Raw genomic sequence first — 19162 nt, 5'->3', positions numbered from 1 at the left:
CATGCCCAAGCCCGGTTCAACCTAATGCTTGCCCTATAAATCAGGCCACGGCCTCATCTTGGTGTGATTACTTTTGCATTCAATTATTTGTTAAGAAAGGAACAAAATGCATAGAACAAAATAAAAATTGTACTAGTGGATTCCGTTTGGCCTAAGTGGAAATATGGTGCCATGGACTCTGTTTTGCATGTAAGTTTCAGATCACCAAATCATCCACCTGCGCATATGCAAAAAATTTGCGACTCCAAAACACGTGCAAACAAGTCTCAAACGACCAAGTTTCAAGACTGATTCACACTTTCCATGCCTGACTTCACACAGGTGCAAAGTTGACAAATTTCAACCCTAATTCACACGATTTCAGATCCATTTCGCATGTGTGAGTTGTTCAACATCTTTCCTATAAATAGAGGAGTGATTTGCCTCATTTAGGAAGATTTAGAAAGCCAAAGAACCTCTGCTACACTTGAGCTCGAAGCCACCAAAAACCAGTTAACTATTCCATCGAATCAAGCTTATTTTGCCTCGAATCCTTGCCCACAATGCAACATAGGCATCATCTGAAGCTAACTGAAGCATTTTCATGATCTGAAATTCCTTGGAACTAGACTTCCGATTTCGCCATTGTTGACCTTCAAAGCATTAATTGAAAAGGTAGATACGAGTCAAATTCTTGAGCAAACAAGTTACCACTCTCTTTGTGAGGTTCCACTAATCAAAATCCCTTAACTACCTGGAATTAATATTACGTATCCATCATTTATCTTTACTTTGAAAAACTAGGGTTCTTCGTGTTCTAGGGCAAATTCTCTTTGCTCGGAGTCGATCAATGGCTCTGAAGAAAAGAGACATGAACAATGATGGATGTTGATACTTAAACGCGTATTGGTTGAGCTTAAAACTCCAAGTTCATGAAGTTTTCAAAATCAATTCAAGGTTGAAGATGAAGTTAATGCACATATTTTGTGTCAAACATTCAAACCTGGCCAATCACAACCTGACACACTCATTTTTCAAATTCTAGCGTTTGACGCCTATTTCTCTTTATTTTATTTTCATTTTATTTACTTTTTGATTTCTTATTTAATTCTGATTGGTCCTTAATTCATTTTTCATCCAATTTTTTTACAAAAAGTCCATAAAACTATTTTGCATCTCATATATTTTTTCAGAATTTTTAAAATCATTTTAGTATTTAATTGCTATTTTACTCTCTTTTCTTTTTTATTTTATTTTTTATTTTATTTTCAACCATTTTAAAATATTTTGCATCCAACTTTTGAGATTTGATTACTTGTAATATTTCTGATCTCTCTTAATTTTCTCAACCATTTCTTTTACATTTTACTGTAGCGGTGTATTCGTCGCTATATGATTTATTGATTAAACCATAAGCAAAGCATACAATGAATTCGAGTCGCCACCGCACTTTTATTTATCCAAAGGACTGGCTAAAAAGCGAACAAAATCCTAAGAAGTTTTACGCGTAGAAAACTAATAAAAAGATCAGAGAGTCTGGGTAAGGTGTAAATTACGCAATGGGAAGGTGTTAGGCACCCACTACGTCCTAGGTACTCCTAGGGAGCCCTTTTCACACTTGTTGTATAAAATTGTTATTTGTTATGAAATATTTATTGTGCAAACATGATTGGGATGATGAGAAAAGAATATACAATTTTTATTATTTTGTGTTCGAACGGATGAACTCGTTGCCTACGTACCTTCCATCAAAGGTAAGGATCAAAACGCCGTAGTTCGGCTAAAAGATTTCCAAAAGTTAGTGGATTCAATTTTAAACACAAGCCCTAAGGTCTTACGTTATCCACGGGAGAAAACTCAACCTTATACAAACAACAAGTCCACCATGTGAGAAAAGCTTCAACTTGCTAGTGAGGGGTTAACCCTATAATAAGCAAGGAAGACTTACAATTCAATCAACTAAGGACAAATAGGTGAGATTGACATCAACCAACTAGGATAAATCAAACCTATGGCTAATGTATGAAAACTTAACAAGAATGGACAAAGCCACAAAACATTTGAATGAGTGAAGTTAATTGATTATGAGTATTCACAAAAGGAGAGTCAAAATATGATTAAGATTTATTCAAAAGAAGTATTATGAAAATGGATTTTGAAAAAGTCAAGGACTTGGGGTCCAGGTTTTTAATTTAAAAGCATGAAGATGTTTGCACAATATCTATCTCAAGTTTTAAAAGTAATGTGTGAAAAGGTTTAGGACAAAATGGGATGAATGGATGAAGATGAAGTGTAAAACTTCCTAGAAGGTTCACCTCTTGAAATCATATAGAAGATGATTCAAGTGTGTCCTTTGGAATAGGCAATGAGCAATAACAAACAAGCAAAGGAAAGGAAAGTCAACAAAAGCGGATACCGGATGCCAATTACTGGACTTATACCAATCTCCTAAAACGAAACCGGATATCAGAGGCCACTCTATGGACTTACACTAATCTCCTCGACCAAGAAATGAAAAGTGGATACCGGATGCCAATTTATCTGGGCTTATACCAATCTCCAACAGAAAACAAAGCAAACACTTGGATGTCAGATGCCAATCTATCTGGGCTTACTCTAACCTCCAACATATGATCATAGGAAAACAAATGCCAAATTACACGGACTTACAATTGCATCCTCACATAAATCAAGCAAATGCATCAAGCAAAGAGAAGATGAGTGGCCAATGAAATGGTCTTATACTCACTTCCATATCATAGGAACAATGGCCAATGAATGGTCTTACAATTGTCCTCAATGGGCAAACAACAAAGATATGTCACAAAGACAAATGAAATGATCATGCACTAAATGAGCAATTAATGGTGATAAATGCATAAAGCATACAAGCAAACATGTGCATATGAAGTAAGCAATCAATCAATCAAAGGCATTCAGCACACACTATAACCAAACAATTAGGCTCATGCAAAGGGTTAGGCATTGAAGCCAACTGGAATAGGGTTAATGGTGCTCTTAACCTTGCCATTGAGGGGCTAAGGTGAAGCAGATGAAAAGATATGAGGGGTGTGCCTCATTGCTCTTATCCCTGGTCAGGGAGAGCATTTGAATATCAGAAGGTGTGGGAGTTCAGAAAGTAGGAACTCTCTCCACAAGTTATTGACTCGATAGATCTTGGGTTTTTACTCACTATGCATCAACACAAGTAGTGTGAGCAAGGTGAGTGACTCACAGAATAGTAGGAGATAGGTTGCGTATCTCTTGGATTCTACCAATTGCCTTATTTAAAGGACTTTTCCTGCTTGGGACAAATGTAAACACACACAAGCATTGCCTCTTAAGGAGGACTTCAGACAGTTGCCTGGCCAAGTAACAGGCCAGGTCTTCCAGACTACATGAAGATAAAGAATTATACCTCAATGCAAATTGCTATTAAGCAAAGCAAAGCAAGTTCTTAAAGAACTAAGCAACTAATAGTACCTGAAACCAGTCAAACAGAATCAGTACACAACTCAAAGTCAAACCAAAATAAGATAGGGATCAACAGTCAACACAATCAGTAAAATGTGCAATGCACAAGGCTCAAAGCATGTGAGCCAAGCAACCTACAAAAACAACCAAGTTAGTCATGATAATAAATCAAGCTCATTCAATTTGTATTGATCTCTTTGGGTATTTGTTGCTTAACCTGAAACAACAAACTTAAACATGAGCCACATGACCACTAGGACAAGCCTAGGGTCAAAAAGAGATAAGAAAATCAAAACAGCAAGTGACAAGTGTCCAAAGTCATGTTCAAACAATCAAGAAGCAAACTCAATTGGTTCCATGTTCATATCAATCATCATCACCATTTCATGAGCAAATTAGGTCAAAGCATGGCATATAGAAGCTTATAGAAGTCAACAGAAAGACTTAACTCAAAACCAATCATAAACATACAAATAAATTATCAAATAATTCATGATCAAACATCAACCATAACATGATAAGCATATCAAATTTCAGCTCATTTGGACAAAGGGAAGTTGGTCAATGAAAATCAGAAAGGTAAGGCAAGTTCAAGCATGCTCAAAGAAGTCAACCAAACATGCACCAACTTCAATAAATCATAAAACAGTGGTAACATATGAGAAATGAATGAGACCAAAACCATGACAAAGCTTAAGATGTCTACCAATCACATGTCAAATTTCATGTCCATCCAATTAAGTATGAGAATTTCACAAATCATATGAGAACATGTGTCACAAAAAGTCAACATATGACCAAACAGGGGAGAAAATCCCAAACAAATAGGAAATGCCATCAATAATTCCAGACAAATTCACATGTAAACTAGACATCCATAAGTGACTTCATGCAAAAATTCAAACCAATTTGAGTTCAAGAAGCATGGTAATAAAAATCATGAAGTTGGACATCAATGGTGTGACACAAATTGTCACACCCCTAATCAAAAAATCATAACTCCACAACCAGCAATGATAAATTCACAAACTCTACACCAAAATCACCATGAATGTGTCTAGTTTAAGCACAAACAATTTCAAAGGCATTGGATAATGTATCATCATTTCACAATTGATTTGGCAAAACATACATAAAATGGACACATATGACAAACCCTAGCACAATTTAAAATCCATACATGCAAAAAATCTGGAAAAATCATGATAAAAAACTAGAGATCATGCAGAGCATTTTGCAAAAAGTCCCATGAATTTTGGATGAAAATTGAGTGCTCTATGATTTTTGTAAGATTGTGATCAAAATGAAATACAAATTAAAAGATAACATGAATTAATGGAATAATGTGACACGGAAATGGCAGAACCGTAATATGTTGGATGTTTTAATGGAACGCTGTGTTCCACTTATCCTGCGTGTCACATGATGATTCGCTCATGGCCAATGGAATAGTGCTTCCTTGCAAAACAAAAATTGAAAACAGCCAATCGCGTTTCTGGGCAGGGATTAGGGTTTTGCTACAGTAACATCATCATCTTGTTCATCATTTTGAAAAATCCAGCAAGAGCATTTCGTGACCAAAATCGACAAACAACATATCAACATGTTCATCTAAGCATGTACATCAATAATCCAACAGCCAATTTCATTAACTCGAGCTAATAAGAAAGAATCATGCAAAAACATACTTGAACATCAAATTTCATGACAACATAACTTTCAAATTACTCAACCATTTTCATCGATTTAAAGCTCATTGTGAACAGCAAAGTAAGATCTATCCAAAGCATATCATGATTTTGCAAATGGTGAGATTCGAAATTTTACCAAAGTTGAAGAGCCGTGATGATTCAGCTGTTGTTTGGTTGTATTTGCTCGAAACAGATGCTCCTGGTGGTTGGTATTGATGAATGGACAAGTCTTGAAAACCCAGCTGCTTTGATTCTAGCTCAGAACTTGAACTGCCATGAGAGAGAGCTTTAATGGAACAGTGGTGCAAATGGCCTTACAGTCGTGGCTTGATGCTTGTAATGAGCTCAAAAATGATGGTGAATGATAAAGCAAACCACACAAGTTCGAAGCCTTTGGCAATTTTCAGAAAAAGTTTCAAATGAGCAAAATGAGAGCTTAAGAGAAATTGATATTTTGATCTGTTTTTTTGTGTTGTGGCTAGGGTTTTCAGAGAGAAAATGATGAATATATAGTCTGTTTAAGGTTTGTTTTAGGTTAGTTAATGGAAGTGTAATCAGAATTTGCTTAATGAAGTGTGTTTGGTCATTAGTGAAATTAAGTCAAATTGCATGGGCATGGCTTTACAGCTGCGAATTTGGGCCTTGGACACATCCTAAATGTGATTTCTGATCATTCTCAATTGGTAAAATGTGTTGGAATTGGCTATTTTGCAAAGTCACTTTTTCACCTCACTTAAATTAATTCAAGCCACTTCAAAAATGCCATTTTGCTTGGTTGAGTTTTGGTGAATTGTGATGGAAGATTTGGAAAGAGGGCATCAAATATGACTTGTAGCAAAAAAACCCCACCCAATTTGGCCAAATGGTTTGGAAGATATGCCACTTTGAAATTCAAAATTTTTTTAGAATGATTTAATCATAACTTGCCAACCATACATGGGAATTGAGTGTTCTTGGACTTTTTGGAAATGGGAGAACAAGATATTCAACTTTCATGTTGGACAAAAATTCATTTGAAGCTTGTATGATGATGTAATGTTGAGGAGAAGAAGTTTCCATTTTTGGCAAAATCCAATTACAGGTCAACTTTCTATTTTTTGGAAATTTCTTGTCTGACTTCAAAATCTTCACTGTGGATGTTTGATGTAACACCCCGATAAAATAAGATAATTATTTAATTTAAGTTAATAATATATTTATTAATTTAATTAAATAATTGGAATATTATTATTGGATTATTATTTTATTGGAATAAAAGTTGGAATTTAGAAAAGGTCCCATTTAGTAAAAAGGTTTATGTTTCACGTGAAAAGGAAAAGGGACAGAAAAGTGGAAAAAGGGCAAAGAGAGCCAGAAAACAAGGGTTGAAGAGAGGAAGAGCTTGAAGCGTAAAGATTCGCCGGATTAACTCAGGTAAGGGGGGTTTATCAGCGTTTAATGGGTATTATGGGATAACATGTAATGGGTAGTGATAGACTATTGATTTGTCCCTGATTTGAATGATGCATGATGAAAATTGTGAAATGTTGGATGAACGTAAAAATTGGATTATGATTGAAAGGAATTCGTAGGAATTAGATGTAATAATGTTAGATTTTGTGAAATCGAATAGGGTATGAATTATGTTAGAGGATATGAACGAATAATGTGTAAAAATTGGACTGTGGAGGGTTGAATTGGATAGATCTCGTAGCAGAGAAAGCCATAGCAGATCTGGAAGTCTGGTTTCTGGTCATACGCGTATGGCACTAGGCAATACGCGTATGAGATGGTCTGGTACGCGTATGGCACGAGGCAATACGCGTATGGATGAGGAAGATGATGTTTTGAACGTAGTTTGGTCTCTGTTGGTACGCGTATGGGGAAGGGATACGCGTAGCATACGCGTATGAGATGGTGTTACGCGTATGGGATTTGGCTGAGAAATGGGCCATACGCGTATGGGACTAGGCAGTACGCGTATGGGCAGGATTGTGATTTTTCTGTGCTGTTGTGCAGTTTTTGGTTGTTCAGCTGAGTAATGTGATTTAGCTGATGTACGATATATTAGGGATCATTTCCCGTCGTTTTGAGTAGTGTAGGTATTAGTAGAGTGTGCTAATACTGTGGTTGTTCTTTGGCATGATCTGATATGCTTATGTGATAAAATACTGATGATGTGTGATGGTATGCATAATCTTGTGAAAGTATCAGTTATGTGTGCATTTGTGAATAGACTGTTTTATGGCTTAGAGTGTGAGCATATGTCTATTCTTGAATTGTGGTTGATGATTTAGCATTGCTAGGTGATTAGCATGCATATTGTGGCCTTTATGGTGGTAGCTAATTCCCATGGTGAGGAATTAGTGAGTTAGTCATTTTGGACTGTTGTTGATGTTTGCATGCTAGGTGAATGAGCGTGCATAGCATGGCCCTTGGGGTGGTAGCTAATTCCCATGGTGAGGAATTAGTGAGTGAGTCACTAAGTCTCAAATGAGTGGGACTAGTGGGCTTGGTAGCCGTGCCTGGATTTGGACGGTGAGGTGAACTATATGTTCACAAATAGTCGGTACCGCATGCATGGAGTCTCATTGCATAATATGTGTATGGCGTATAATATGAATGGATGTATTCCAATATTATACGTGTGTTTGTGTTGATATTGAGTATGAGCATGAGTTGTATTTGTATTGAGTATGATAATTGAATTGATGTGCCGTTACCGAATGTGTGATGTGATTGGGGTGATTAATGTGTCAAATTACTTAGCATTACATGATGTTTTATAATGCTTATTATATCGATTGAGGAACTCACCCTTACAACTATTTTTCAGGTAACGAGCAGTGATTGAGTAGAAGCTAGTCCTTGGAGTCTAGTGTAGTTCCTTAGTGGGTCATGCTCTGATAGATGTAACATCGGGATGAGATGTTTTAATTGTTTTACTATATTTTCAGTTGGTTGTTGAACAACTTTACATGTAATGTATTACATGGTTTGAATGTTGTTCGTTGTATCCGCTGCGTATTATGTAAATGTTTTATTTGATTAAATAAATGAGCATGACAGGATATTTTGGAAAATGGTGTGAAATGATTGTGTGACACCCTTAATTGCATAATTACTCTGATTGATATATTGCTATTTTAATTAAATATTTTGGGGTATTTTAGAAGGGTGTTACATTAGTGGTATCAGAGCATAGTCGGTCGAGTCGAGTCGTAATTATTCTGTTCCCTGTACGGGATAGGTGTTGTGTAACCCTATCAGTACTTATTGTTTAGCTTGTTGGGTTTTCAGAATAGAGATGGCTGGAAGAGGTAGAGACGATGCTGCGATTGTTGAGGCTCTGGGTATGCTAGCTGGAGTACTTGGAGGGAATCCGAATGTTGTGGGAATGGGAGCTGCTCGTCAACTGAGTGAGTTCCAGAAGAACAATCCTCCAATGTTCAAGGGAGCATACGACCCAGATGGTGCTCAGAAGTGGTTGAAGGAGATTGAGAGGATCTTCCGAGTGACTGAGTGTGCCGATAACCAGAAGGTCAGGTTCGGTACGCATATGCTGTCAGAGGAAGCAGATTATTGGTGGGTTGCTACCCGCACTGAGTTGGAAACTGCTGGGAATGCTGAGATCACTTGGGCTGTGTTCAGAGAGAGATTCCTGAGGAAGTACTTTCCAGAAGATGTCAGAGGAAAGAAAGAGATAGAGTTCTTAGAATTGAGACAGGGCAACCGGTCTGTTACTGAGTATGCTGCTAAGTTCACAGAGCTGTCGAAGTATTACACTCCCTATGATGAGGCTACTGGGGAATTTTCAAAGTGTGTGAAGTTTGAGAACGGGTTACGTCCCGAGATCAAGCAGGCTATTGGATATCAGCGGATCAGAGTGTTTTCTGACTTGGTTGACTGTTGCAGGATTTTTGAACAGGATACCAAGGCTAGAGCAGAGAGCTATCAGCAAAGGGTTGATAGGAAAGGCAAGAATCAAAATGATCGTGGAAAACCGTATGCAGCTGGCAAGGGTTTTCAGAGACAGAGTGGGATGAAGAGGCCTAGTGGGGGAGACTCTAGTGCCCCTGCTAAGTGTTTCAGATGTGGTCAGGCTGGACATCGGATCCATGAGTGTACCAGTACTGAGAAGAAGTGTTACAAGTGTGGAAAAGGTGGTCATTTGGCTGCAGAGTGCCGGTCGAAGACTGTGACTTGTTTCAACTGTGGAGAGTTTGGTCATATCAGTCCACAGTGTCCTAAGCCGAAGAAGGAGAATCAGTCGGGAGGCAAGGTCTTTGCTTTATCGGGTTCTGAGACTTCTGCAGATGATCGTTTGATCCGAGGTACGTGTTATATTAATGGCTTTCCTCTTGTAGCTATTATTGACACAGGTGCGACTCATTCCTTTATATCTTTGGATTGTGCTGTGAAACTTAAGTTAGAGATATCTGAGTTGCATGGTAGTATGGTGATTGATACTCCTGCGAAGGGTTCAGTGACTACTACTTCAGTTTGTTTAAATTGCCCTTTGAGTATTTTTGGTAGAGACTTTTGGATAGACCTCGTGTGTCTTCCACTAGTGCAGATTGATGTTATCCTGGGTATGAACTGGTTGGTGTTTAACCGAGTTTATATCAACTGTTTTGATAAGACTGTGATTTTTCCTGAGATGGAGGAAGGAAAGAGTTTGTTTCTATCAGCAAGGCAGGTGAATGAGGCAGTAGCAAATGGGGCAGAGTTGTTCATGCTGTTAGCTACTATGGAGGCTAAAGATAAACTGGTGGTTGACGATCTAGCCGTGGTGTGTGATTTTCCTGATGTGTTTCCTGAAGAAGTGAATGAATTGCCGCCAGAGCGTGAAGTTGAGTTCTCGATTGATTTAGTACCTGGTACTAGGCCGATATCGATGGCTCCGTACCGTATGTCTGCTGTTGAGTTAACTGAATTGAAGAGTCAGTTGGAAGATCTGTTGGATAAGAAATTTATTCGTCCGAGTGTGTCACCGTGGGGTGCACCAGTGTTATTGGTTAAGAAGAAAGAAGGTACTATGAGGTTGTGTGTGGACTACAGACAACTGAATAAAGTGACGATCAAGAATCGGTATCCTTTGCCGAGGATTGATGATTTGATGGATCAGTTGGTTGGTGCGAGTGTGTTCAGCAAAATAGATTTGAGATCTGGGTATCATCAGATACGTGTGAAAACTGAGGATATTCAGAAGACTGCTTTCAGAACAAGGTATGGACATTATGAGTATTCTGTAATGCCTTTTGGTGTGACTAATGCGCCTGGAGTGTTTATGGAGTATATGAATAGGATTTTTCATCCGTACCTAGATCAGTTTGTTATGGTATTTATTGACGATATTTTGGTGTATTCGAAATCGGAAGAAGAGCATGCTGAGCATTTGAGAATGGTTTTAAGAGTTCTACGAGAAAAGAAGTTATTTGCTAAACTGTCAAAGTGTGAATTTTGGTTAGAAGAGGTTAGTTTTCTTGGTCATGTGATTTCAAGAGGTGGTGTTGCTGTTGATCCTTCTAAGATAGAAGCGGTATCAAAGTGGGAAGCTCCGAAGTCAGTTTCTGAGATAAGGAGTTTTCTTGGACTTGCAGGTTATTATAGGAAGTTCATTGAGGGATTTTCTAAGTTGGCGTTACCGTTAACGATGTTGACTAGAAAGGGGCAAGCGTTTGTTTGGGACTCAAAGTGTGAAGAAGGTTTCCAAGAGTTAAAGAGAAGGTTAACTACTGCTCCTATTCTGATATTACCAAGTCCGTCGGAACCATTTGAGGTTTACTGTGATGCTTCATTGTTGGGTTTGGGTGGTGTTTTGATGCAGAATAAGCAGGTTATAGCTTATGCTTCGAGACAATTGAGGGTTCATGAGAGGAACTATCCGACACACGATTTAGAGTTGGCAGCCGTGGTATTTGTTCTGAAGTTATGGAGGCATTACTTGTACGGGTCAAGATTTGAGGTTTTCAGTGATCATAAAAGTTTAAAGTATTTGTTTGATCAGAAAGAGCTGAATATGAGGCAGAGGAGATGGTTAGAGTTTCTGAAGGATTATGACTTTGGTTTGAATTACCATCCGGGTAAAGCAAACGTAGTGGCTGATGCATTGAGTCGAAAATCATTGCATATGTCTATGTTAATGGTTAAGGAATTGGATTTAATTGAGCAGTTTAGAGACTTGAGTTTGGTGTGTGAGAGTACTCACAATAGTGTTAAATTGGGAATGTTGAAGTTAATGAGTGGTATTCTGGATGAGATTAGAGAGGGTCAGAAATCCGATGTGCTTTTGGTTGATAAGTTGACTTTAGTGAATCAAGGTCAAGGTGGTGAATTTAGAGTCGATGAGAATGGTGTTTTGAAATTTGGTAATCGGGTGTGTATTCCGGATGTTACCGAACTTAAGAAGAGTATTCTGGAGGAAGGACATCGTAGTGGCCTGAGTATTCATCCGGGAGCTACGAAGATGTATCATGATTTGAAAAAGTTATTTTGGTGGCCGGGAATGAAAAGAGAAATTGCAAGTTTTGTTTATTCTTGTTTGACTTGTCAGAAGTCAAAGATTGAGCATCAGAAGCCGTCTGGGCTAATGCAACCGTTGGCTATTCCAGAGTGGAAGTGGGATAATATCAGTATGGATTTTGTTTCTGGTTTACCGAGGACAAGTAAGAATTTTGAAGCTATCTGGGTGATTGTTGACAGATTGATAAAATCGGCTCATTTCATTCCGATCAGAATGGATTATTCGTTAGAGAGATTAGCTGAGTTGTATATTGAGAAAATTGTAAGTTTGCATGGTATTCCGTCGAGTATTGTTTCGGACAGAGATCCTAGATTTACATCGAAGTTCTGGGAAGGTTTGCAGAGGGCTTTGGGAACTAAGCTGAGATTGAGTTCTGCATATCATTCGCAGACTGATGGTCAGACTGAGAGGACGATTCAGTCACTAGAGGATCTTTTGAGGGCTTGTGTTTTGGAAAAGGGAGGTGCTTGGGATTGTTATTTACCTTTGATTGAGTTTACCTACAACAATAGTTTTCATTCGAGCATTGGTATGGCACCGTTTGAAGCTTTGTATGGTAGGAGATGTCGGACACCTTTATGTTGGTATGAGTCCGGTGAGAGTGATGTGATTGGACCGGAGATTGTTCAACAAACTACGGAAAGGATTAAGATGATTCAGGAGAAGATGAGGATTACTCAGAGTCGTCAGAAGAGTTATCATGACAAGAGAAGGAAGTCACTTGAGTTTCAAGAGGGAGATCATGTGTTTCTTCGTGTTACTCCGATAACTGGGGTTGGTCGAGCTTTGAAGTCGAAGAAGTTGACACCTCGATTTATTGGTCCTTATCAGATTTTGGAGAGGATAGGAGAGGTAGCCTATCGTATCGCTTTACCGCCGTCGCTTGCGAATTTGCATGAGGTGTTTCATGTGTCTCAGTTGAGGAGGTACATTCCTGATCCGTCGCATGTAGTCCAAGTAGATGATGTACAGGTGAGAGATAACCTGACTGTTGAAACATCACCTATGAGGATTGAGGATCGAGAGTTGAAGCAGCTGCGGGGTAAAGAGATTGCTTTAGTAAAGGTAGCTTGGGGAGGACCAGCAGGTGGCAATATGACTTGGGAACTTGAGAGCCAGATGAAGGAGTCGTATCCGGAGTTATTCGCTTGAGGTATGTTTTCGAGGACGAAAACTCTTTTAGTGGGGGAGAGTTGTAACACCCCGATAAAATAAGATAATTATTTAATTTAAGTTAATAATATATTTATTAATTTAATTAAATAATTGGAATATTATTATTGGATTATTATTTTATTGGAATAAAAGTTGGAATTTAGAAAAGGTCCCATTTAGTAAAAAGGTTTATGTTTCACGTGAAAAGGAAAAGGGACAGAAAAGTGGAAAAAGGGCAAAGAGAGCCAGAAAACAAGGGTTGAAGAGAGGAAGAGCTTGAAGCGTAAAGATTCGCCGGATTAACTCAGGTAAGGGGGGTTTATCAGCGTTTAATGGGTATTATGGGATAACATGTAATGGGTAGTGATAGACTATTGATTTGTCCCTGATTTGAATGATGCATGATGAAAATTGTGAAATGTTGGATGAACGTAAAAATTGGATTATGATTGAAAGGAATTCGTAGGAATTAGATGTAATAATGTTAGATTTTGTGAAATCGAATAGGGTATGAATTATGTTAGAGGATATGAACGAATAATGTGTAAAAATTGGACTGTGGAGGGTTGAATTGGATAGATCTCGTAGCAGAGAAAGCCATAGCAGATCTGGAAGTCTGGTTTCTGGTCATACGCGTATGGCACTAGGCAATACGCGTATGAGATGGTCTGGTACGCGTATGGCACGAGGCAATACGCGTATGGATGAGGAAGATGATGTTTTGAACGTAGTTTGGTCTCTGTTGGTACGCGTATGGGGAAGGGATACGCGTAGCATACGCGTATGAGATGGTGTTACGCGTATGGGATTTGGCTGAGAAATGGGCCATACGCGTATGGGACTAGGCAGTACGCGTATGGGCAGGATTGTGATTTTTCTGTGCTGTTGTGCAGTTTTTGGTTGTTCAGCTGAGTAATGTGATTTAGCTGATGTACGATATATTAGGGATCATTTCCCGTCGTTTTGAGTAGTGTAGGTATTAGTAGAGTGTGCTAATACTGTGGTTGTTCTTTGGCATGATCTGATATGCTTATGTGATAAAATACTGATGATGTGTGATGGTATGCATAATCTTGTGAAAGTATCAGTTATGTGTGCATTTGTGAATAGACTGTTTTATGGCTTAGAGTGTGAGCATATGTCTATTCTTGAATTGTGGTTGATGATTTAGCATTGCTAGGTGATTAGCATGCATATTGTGGCCTTTATGGTGGTAGCTAATTCCCATGGTGAGGAATTAGTGAGTTAGTCATTTTGGACTGTTGTTGATGTTTGCATGCTAGGTGAATGAGCGTGCATAGCATGGCCCTTGGGGTGGTAGCTAATTCCCATGGTGAGGAATTAGTGAGTGAGTCACTAAGTCTCAAATGAGTGGGACTAGTGGGCTTGGTAGCCGTGCCTGGATTTGGACGGTGAGGTGAACTATATGTTCACAAATAGTCGGTACCGCATGCATGGAGTCTCATTGCATAATATGTGTATGGCGTATAATATGAATGGATGTATTCCAATATTATACGTGTGTTTGTGTTGATATTGAGTATGAGCATGAGTTGTATTTGTATTGAGTATGATAATTGAATTGATGTGCCGTTACCGAATGTGTGATGTGATTGGGGTGATTAATGTGTCAAATTACTTAGCATTACATGATGTTTTATAATGCTTATTATATCGATTGAGGAACTCACCCTTACAACTATTTTTCAGGTAACGAGCAGTGATTGAGTAGAAGCTAGTCCTTGGAGTCTAGTGTAGTTCCTTAGTGGGTCATGCTCTGATAGATGTAACATCGGGATGAGATGTTTTAATTGTTTTACTATATTTTCAGTTGGTTGTTGAACAACTTTACATGTAATGTATTACATGGTTTGAATGTTGTTCGTTGTATCCGCTGCGTATTACGTAAATGTTTTATTTGATTAAATAAATGAGCATGACAGGATATTTTGGAAAATGGTGTGAAATGATTGTGTGACACCCTTAATTGCATAATTACTCTGATTGATATATTGCTATTTTAATTAAATATTTTGGGGTATTTTAGAAGGGTGTTACATTTGACATGTTATATGAGGCTTATATGGACATGAATGAGACCTCTCAGACCAATTCCCACCATCAAATCACTGATTAAATGCACAGTTGACCAAGGTTGACTTCAGTTGACTTTGCTAGGGTTTTGCTTGACTGAACCATGTTCTGATGAATTCCAAGCCCCTACCACTTGATATCTTGATCCAAAATGATGTCACAACTCATATGAACTCTTGATGAATGATCATGGTGCCCAAATTCTTCAAGAATGGCCACCATCTATCTCAATGACTGACTTTGACTGATTTGACCTAATTTGCTTCATCTGCAAGTAATATGGTTAGATGACAATATTTTTGTACTTTTGGTTAACAAATAGATGAAAAGCAATGATATACAAATGCAATACATGCTTGGTGATCAAGAACCAAACTCACAAGGTACCCACCCACTAGGAGGGAAGCTAGGGCATGCAATGATCCTTGAGGCAATGATATGATATGATATGGGCCATGAGGGATCTTAGGGCCAAAATTGGGGTCTTACAGATGCCCCTATTTAAGGTCATTCTAGCCGGAGAAGGGAAGTTTAGAAATCTTCATCTTGACGCGGTAGAATGGGCTTAAATAACAGTAATGAGACAAATTTTGGTCCCTAAGAGACCTCATGATGCAAATGTATGTATGCAAAAGACACAAACTCTGTGGGGAATATGGTTCACACAGAAGAAAAGACGATCCGTCGGAGTAGTACACTCACCAGGAACAGAGACTCTAACAAGACTCTTGTTGGGGATATTAAAAGGAAAAAAAGAATGCGTGAGCAGGACACGACTTCAAGTTGGGGAAAAACAAAACTGACACAGCGTGAACAAGACACGACTCTGATTAGGGTAATAACAGAAATCAGACTGGAGACCTCACTGGGGAGTGAAGGACTCACACTGGGGAAAAGAAAATTCCAAAGGAAAAACAAAAACATCCATCAGAGAGATACAAGTTGACTCCTGGGAAGAAGCAAATAGGAAACTCCACTGAGGAAGCACCAAAGAATGAGATGTTACCGGTATAAGGGTAACAAACTCAGGAAGAATGAATATCTAAGACCGGTATAAGGGTGAGAGATATCAATCATCCAAACATCTGAGAAAGACCTGAAAAAGGTACATAAACTCAGGAAAATCTGACTCCACAGAGGACCAAGGTCATAATAGGGAGCAGAAAGGAAGGAACACCAGGGATACCGAGGTATATAATAGGTGACCGACCAAAACGTGAATTGGTATATATGCCAAGACACTCATCATCCGAAAGGAGGGCTTGAAGGAGCAAATCGACTTATGGGATGGACATTCGAATCCACAACGGGAAAACGAACCTTACTCAACTGGGGACACAAACCCAAAGAGTGCATGAGATGTAATATCCATTACCGGCAGACCGTGGATAAGAAAACTCGCATGAGATATATTATCTATTACCGTCAGAACGTAGATAATAAACTCGCATGGTAAGAAACACCAGAGATACCAAGGTATATAATAGGTGATCTACCGAAAACGTGAATTGGTATATATGCCAAAACACTCATCATCCGAAACACAAACTGGTTAAAGGATGGATATTCGATTCTACAAAGAATACGAATCTTGCTCAGCTGGGGAAAATCAACAAAGGATTCCAACTAAAGAGCACATGAGACATATTATTCATTACCGACAGACCGTGAATAATATACTCGAAAGGAAAAGACACCAGAGATACCGAAGTATATAATAGGTGACTAACCAAAAAGAGAGACAATCGATACCAAGCATCCGGGTAAACGAAAGTCAACTCAAAGGGATAAATTGCAAGCATCCGGCAATTATCCAACAACAAAGAATATTCGATTCCACAAAGGGAAATAACGAAACTTACTCGACCAGGGAAACACAAAAGGCTTCGACTGAGGAGTGCATGAGATATATTATTCATTACCGGCAGACCGTGAATAACATACTCGCATGGAAGATTATCCACAACCGGTATAAGGGTTAATAAAGGATAAATCAACCGAAAAGAAAGGTATCGGGATACCAAACTAGGTATATAATGATGACCAATCAAAGGGAGCAACAGACATTACCAACAAGAGGGTAAATGAAAGGCGATCTGCTGAGGATTCACTGGTGAAAATCAATGATCCGGGGATAAATTGCATAAACAGCAATTATCCACAACAACAAGCTGGGGATATATTGATAACAATCAACTATCCGGGGAACGCAATCACTGACAAACGGTGAAGGGACCCGCTGGGGATAAAATTGCTAGCATCCGGCAATTATCCAACTGTACTATAAGGCACAAACTCCGCTGGGGAGAAACATCAACACTTGGGATTTACAACTATCGAATACGGGGTAGGAGACCACAAACTCAACTGGGGATAGAAATCACCACAGGGAGACACCAACTCTGTTAGGGATAAAAACCACAACAACAGGAATCCACTTACAATCAGGACGAACCACAAAGGTTACTCTGTAAGGGGAAAAGAGATAGGACTTACAACTACCGAAATAATAGCCATACTCTGGTGGGGATAACCAAGAATTAGGGTTTACATCTACCGAATACTGGGTAGAAGACCAACAACTCTGCGTGGGGATAGAACAAATCACAAATCCGCACGGGAAACCAAAGTTAAGGTTTATAACAAACCACAAACTCTGTTGGAGAGTAAGAAACAGGATTTACGACTACCCCCTACTAGGTAGAAAACCAACAATTCTTGCCGAGGAATAAAAGGTATATAACCACCAATTCCATCAAAAGGGCAAGGAAAATAGGACTTACAACTACCGGTATGAGGGTAGAGGCCCGAAAAAAACTCCGCTGGGGAACAACCCACTGGGAAGCACAAGACAGTTGACAAATAGCCAATTCGGGGAATAATCCGAAAAGACAGACTGAATCAAAACACGTCCTAATGAGAATGTAACTCAAATAGGAAAATCCATCCCAATATATATGTTAGGAGGAAACGGAAGAAACCGTCATCCACGAGGATATATCTCAGTGGGGAACTGCAGAAGGACAGACAACAGACACTTTCTGCTTATGGGGTTGACTCTATATGGAGAGATTTAACACCCGACATCTGCTAGGGGAGATCTATTGGGGATCTGCACCACCATAGCAAGGAATAATCAACAAAAGATACATGGCGAGAAATGCAACATGAATATCTGAATGTTTATGAATATGTACGAATATGCGTGATCTATGTTTGATGAATGCTGACAAAACAGACATATCTAACACAAACAGGTCCAGGAATCACACGCCCGGTATTATACTTCCAGGGGAAAAACCAACTGGAGAGCCAATCTGCGGAGATCTACATGCTATAAAGCATAGATCTGCGGGTACTGCTGGGAAAGCAGAGGATCAAAGATATCAGGAAACACCAAATCTCTGAGTGATGGATCAGCAAACAACCCAACCAGGGTACAGAGAGTCACAACGGGCAAAACAGCCACCAAGACGAATCTGTTGGGGAATAAGAGAAAATCTCGAAGATCCGCAGGGGGTCTCGGCATCAACTGAGAAACAAAGAGCTTTGCAACTCCAAACAAATCCAGGGAATAACCCACTGAAGGAGAAAAACATCATCCAAGTAGAATCCAACTGCATAAGCAACTCTACTGGGGAAAACTGCTGCTGGAGAAAACTGAGTCTTCAACAACACTCTGCTTGCAACCACGCTGGGGAACAACCCCATCACAAGGTCTGAAGAAAGAAGATACAACCAAACCAGGAATATGAACCAAATGTCTTACCTGTTGGAGATCATGCCACCCTTGGGAGAGCACTGAGATATTCTTGAGTATCCTTTCAACCTTGTGAATATTCACTTTGTTTAAAACAACAAATTTTGAAAAATTTTATTTGTTTAAAACAATGACATTTTATCAATTTAAAACATGCAAAACATTTGTTGATTTGAAACAAATAAGAGTGCAAATAATTGGATAAAAAGCTCAAATTGGTTTGATGGAATGGTAGCCTGCAAATGGCAAGACTCCATAGATCTGTACAAATTTGAAATCAGTGATATATATTGGAAGAGGGCTACATTGAACATAATGATCCTTTCTCTACCAATTTGAATCCCGATGTATTCGAAGCTTCAGTTGACGACGAATCGAGAATCTTCTGACGAAATGACAGCTGATGAAACAGAAAGTCTAGTCAGGATGCAGTTACTTGCCAAATCCCTAATTTTTGCCTAGATTGCCCCAGAGTGAGGTACTCAACCTAGCGGGATGCAAATA

At 38.9% G+C, this 19162-nt stretch overlaps 1 long non-coding RNA gene across 1 annotated transcript; it reads left to right on the top strand.

The window, feature by feature from the left end:
• The first annotated feature begins 6452 nt into the window (after nucleotides 1–6452).
• LOC127131753 (uncharacterized) lies at nucleotides 6453–8206 on the top strand. The gene is made up of 2 exons (XR_007806516.1): nucleotides 6453–6557; nucleotides 7960–8206. It is a non-coding gene; the product is annotated as an uncharacterized LOC127131753 (long non-coding RNA).
• Nucleotides 8207–19162: the final 10956 nt, after the last annotated feature.

This window comes from Lathyrus oleraceus, chromosome 1 (assembly GCF_024323335.1).
Source record: "Lathyrus oleraceus cultivar Zhongwan6 chromosome 1, CAAS_Psat_ZW6_1.0, whole genome shotgun sequence".
In the NCBI taxonomy this organism is placed as follows: Eukaryota; Viridiplantae; Streptophyta; class Magnoliopsida; order Fabales; family Fabaceae; genus Lathyrus; species Lathyrus oleraceus.
This window is presented reverse-complemented; position numbering and strand designations above follow the sequence as displayed.